Source organism: Halyomorpha halys, unplaced genomic scaffold, assembly GCF_000696795.3.
Source record: "Halyomorpha halys isolate HHAL.00 unplaced genomic scaffold, Hhal_1.1 Scaffold669.1, whole genome shotgun sequence".
Lineage (NCBI taxonomy): Eukaryota > Metazoa > Arthropoda > Insecta > Hemiptera > Pentatomidae > Halyomorpha > Halyomorpha halys.
Genome location: NW_027107180.1, coordinates 824,996 through 830,199, shown reverse-complemented (window position 1 = coordinate 830,199; position 5,204 = coordinate 824,996). Strand labels below are relative to the sequence as shown.

Here is a 5,204-nt window from a genome sequence, read left to right as displayed (position 1 = left end):
ACAAGTTTTATTCACGGTAAAAATAATTTTGACAGACAAAATCACCGGTTAGAACCGCTGGTTGGTTGTAGGCGAATGTACAATTTGGTCACGTCTTGTAGATTCGGTATACCGTACAGGTATAATACCGGTGGACAGTAGAACTGTCAGGTTTCGAAACCCTACACCTAGTTCTTCGACCCTCCCGAATCGAGAGTCGATCTACCTTAGGCAGGTTGTTGCTGTGAGTTGCTGAATCAAGTTAATCCAAGTCAATTAAGTTAATCCTGATTATTCCGGGTCATTTACATGAGAGGACATGAGTTTCAGTGAATCGATTATCGATTTACCTCAGCATGTTTTAAAATTATATTACTAGCTAAAATTATATTAAAACTAATGTTTTAAATTATATTACTACATACATTATGTTCTTAAAAAATATTTTTTCAAGTAAAAAAATATAAACAAAGACTTAATTACAGTTCCGATTTTTAGAATTGCTTAACAGGGAATCATTGGGTACATTCTGTAAAAAAAAAAAAGAAAAAGTAATTAAAACAAAAAAATTTAAATAATGTCTATTAGAAATTATATTGCATATATATATATTGCAACAATATATGAATTAAAGTTGATTAGTTAAAAAACTAGTTATCAATAGGGTTTAGAAATGAACAATGCGAATTAATAAAGAATTATTGTTGAAATTTGCTACTGACAAGTTTCTTCACATCCTCCACAATACATTTTCCAAAATCTATCATTAGGACTATGTAGAATTCAATCTGCTGCACAGCCAGTGGCATTATGGTAAGTCGTTGCTGGGACTTACATTAACTAACGTGCACATTAATTTATAATTATTAATGGTTCATTTATAACTACAAATTGTCCTTAACAACTACAGTTAATTTAGCTATAATTTTAACTACAGCTAATTTTTCTCCAACTCTCAGATATAGCTAGTGATTAGCGATATGCAATGTAAAATGCATAAAAAACTTTTATATACTAAAAAATAGAAACATAAAACATGCCAGAATTATAATCATGATATAACATAATATATAAAGTATGTAATTTTCAAGGTTTAATTTAAGAGGTACTTACCTGCGCTTGTTATATCTTTCACAGCACCCTTCTTTTCCGACCACCCAACAGCAGATGTTTGGCCTCTGGCAACATTTGGTTCTTGTACATCGAATCAATGTCGGTTGCAGCGGACCACCCACTGATGACGGAACGGAACGGAATGGTATGAGAATAAGTTTGTAATTCCAAACTCATGTTTGATCTCACAAGGGGCGGCTACGCTCGTTGGATCACCGATTTAAATGAAACATTTATTGGTGATACTACGTCAAAAAATAGGGTTCATATCAATGCACCCTTGGAGCCGAGTAAAAATAAATTATATTATTTTAGAATTTTTTATATTATTGTCTTCTGCCTTTTCTCTGGATATATTCATTCCATTGTTATTCACCAATCTATTTGTTTGTTTTTTTCATAAAGAATAAGAACAAAACATTGGTGATTGTATTGATTTTAAATGTATTAAAAATTACAAGAATAAAGCAGACCAACAAAAATTAAAAAAAAAAAAATCATCAGATTTTTTTTCAGTGTCTTTTGAGACTCTTTGTGAATTATTTACATAAATAAAAAAAAAATTTTAATTAAAATAATTTTTTTCTGCCGATGCCCCACGTTCATGAAACTTATAACTCCACAGAATGTTATCCAACTATTACAAAGCTGAATTTCTGTTCTTCCAATCCATATTAATGGATTTTAGATTTTATTCTTTTATATGTAAGAAAAAGTAATTTAACTAAAACAAAAAATTCTCAAAAGTTTTATTTTACGACTTTTCAAAATGAAGTCGTAAGAATACCAATGGATTCTTCTTGGTTTTGTAAGAAACAGCTAATTCCTGTGACTATAGTGTGAGACTAAAGAGGATTACATAAAAAAAAGGTCCATGAAGGTCCAATTTATTTTATCTTATTTTCTTTTCATCTTTTTCTTAAATTAACTTTCTTTTTTTTCCCTTTAGTATTTAATTATTTATTTTGTTAAATTTATAAATGTCATTTATTATGAATTATTATTTTAATCTATTCATTTTATTTTAATTGTTTCCTGTATTTGTAACATCGTATATAGTTAGGGGTGTCTTTTGTATGAGACTAAACCCCCCAACCTCCCATAATCAATTGTTAAAAAAAATGTACCTCTTTTCAAATGAAATAAAAAAATATTTTACAAGTCCTACTCACATCAGTCAGTCGAAATTGTTTCAACTATGCAACCATTTCAGAGGTATATTCCAAATATATTTTTCTGTACCGGCGAGGTAAAAAATATTTTTTGAATTTACTTTTTCGAAAATCACAAAATATCCACTAACCAGTGGATCTACACAAAAGTTACAAGTGGTTAGGACCAGCTTAACTGCACAAAATAGTACAAAACTGACCTATGTAAACAAATTAGGACCATAGATATAAAAAAAAAATAACCAAAGTTCTTTATTTGCAACTACTTTTTCTCCATTATAAAGGGAAAAAATGTAAAAGACATTGATATGAATTAGAAGAGGGAAAATCCAGCTTTCCAACAGGTACAGTGCCGTTGGATTTGCATAAAACTGTGAGAAGAAATTATTTGATTTTTTTGCAAGCAGGGCATCGGCAGAAAATAAATATCCTCCAAAAATTTATAATGTTTGATTTATGTTTAAGGGTCTGAAAAGAATTCTAATTTAATTTTTGTAGGTCTACTTTACTGGAAACGTGTTTTGGTTTTTATAATTGTTAATAAATTTTAACACATTTAATTTTTCAATTTCTAATTTATAGTTTCATTGATATCAATGATCCAACGTGCGCATTCTCCCCTTGTCAGTTACAACAGGGTTTAGCAATTTGAGACTGATTGTGCATAAAGGGTGAGAAAGATGTATATCTGCTTTTTAATAATTATTTAAATTTTCATTGATTTAGGCATTTATTATGAATATGTTATAAAATTTTAATTGAAGCGCGAGTTAAATTAGGATTATATCATGTGCATTTTTACCTTCTAAATCAATATTGTTGTCTTTTGGCAAATGTGGAGGAGTTGAGGGATCTTCATGTTCCCTATCCTGGCCAAAGGCGAAAATTCCTACACCAAAAACCAAATATATAAAATATTTCAACATCTTTCATCAACAGTGTGTTTTATGCAGGTTATTAAGATATTATTAAGATATTAACCTGCATGGAATTTATATATTCCATTATCTCGAGATATTGAAGATTACTTATCGCACATGTTTTGGCATTTAATAGTTTCACAATATTCCTTAACTTTCTCTAAATTTTTTCACAGAGAAAGTGTGTTAGAGTAGAAATAGTCAGTATGTTTTTCATATATAACAGTTTTCAGTCAGTGGGTTAATACGAAGCATGAAAGATGAAATAAACTACAAAATTTTCATATTCAGTATTGTTTGAGTCACATAATATAGTATTCAAAATCATTCTTTCAATTTTTGTTGAAAGCCTGTTTCAAAACTAACTGATTTGGCCTATTCCGTTGGAGATGGTGGAGTTTTGTCGTGAATTGATTTTCAAATCAAACCAAAGTTAAGTTTTATAAAATATAATAATAACTAGGGTATTATATCAAACTGCTCAACATAATCAAATAATTCAGTAGTAGTAAGGTTTTTTAAAATAAAATATTCAACATCAAGGTTAGCTCAGTAGGTTCTTAAAAGATGTACGAAAATATTTTTAAAATATCAAAGTTAGAAGAATATTTTAATAATTTTACTTTATTTTAATGCAATATAATATGACTTTTCTATAAATTGTAAAAGTCAATCCAGGAAAACTTGGAAGATCAAAATGGGCTTTTAGAAAAAACATTATTGTTGCTTCAAAATATCTATTTAAATCTCTAACTCCTTTAACGAATTTGATGACAAACGTTCGTCTATTTTAGCGTAAAAGAACATAGATGAAAATAAATTAATTTTAAAAAAATTGCAAATTATTACGCAATGCTATATTATTAAAAGTAATTATTAATTAATATTTGTAAATAATAAATAAAAAAAAATTAACATTGTCTAAAGTATTCCTAGTTCTTCCTCTAACTGTAATTCTTCATATATAGTTAAAACCAAGAATCACCTCAGGATCCGTATTTCTTCATAAAAATATCCATAAGTTTCCACAACTCAGCCGTATCCAAACTCTCAGAACATGCTCTTACGCTCTTTTACATGTCCTAATCTCCAAAAGAATCGATTTACATACACCTTGAACCCCTTCCGGTTAACCACATAATAGATAAAAACTGTAGTTCACATACTTATAGCCGTATATTAAACTTAATTCAAACTCAATAATTTTACGCTCATCTTAATTTCATCACCAAATAGATTTTTATTGTCCTCTTTTAACCTGTTTGTTATCATTTTGTCACTACTGTAATTACTTTATTGCTTATTTTTAATAATTTTTACATACTTCACTTTATATTTTACCGATATACTTATATTTTATTGTTCTTAACTATATTTTATTTGTTTATTGTTTTAATTCATTTTCACATTTAATGTTTTATTGTAAACTTTCATTTCACATTGTTTTAATTAATTTATTTCACTTCTCATAGTTTCAAATAACTTATGTCGTCTTGACTATTAATATTATTATCAATAACCGAAAGAACCGCCTTGTCAATACAGTCTATAGAAAAATGTTTTTCGGCTATTTTACTGAGTAAAAACCAAGCAACGATATCTATAAAGCTTCAGTATAGTGATAACAAAAGATTTTACATTTTCTGTATATGTTCATAAATGGCCGAGATATGGCCATACGAAACTTATTTTTTAAACAAAATAGTAAACAGTATTGGAGAGTTTTAAGGGCTATCGAGGGGAGACCAGTAACCAGTAACTTAAAAAGAATCTCAATTATTTTGGAGAAAAGGACAGGTGGTTGATAGAAGGGTTATTAATTGTATTTTCGGAATAAGCGTATCTCGAAATTTAAAACCTAAAATTTTGAGGATTTTTTTCTTGGTCGAATACAAACATTCATCATCACATCACCTTCATTCAAACTATAAATTCACCACCCTCCAGAAACAAACAATTCCCCCTAAACAATGTCCCAACCATCTCGATTATCCAAATGACATATATCACCTACTGAATA

General features: G+C 28.6%; 1 long non-coding RNA gene across 1 annotated transcript; it reads right to left on the bottom strand.

The window, feature by feature from the left end:
* Positions 1-6: 6 nt before the first annotated feature.
* Positions 7-3,264, bottom strand: LOC136795321 (uncharacterized). The gene is made up of 3 exons (XR_010842907.1): positions 3,067-3,264; positions 1,093-1,213; positions 7-508 (listed from the first exon to the last, which is right to left on the bottom strand). It is a non-coding gene; the product is annotated as an uncharacterized lncRNA (long non-coding RNA).
* Between the last annotated feature and the right edge of the window lie 1,940 nt (positions 3,265-5,204).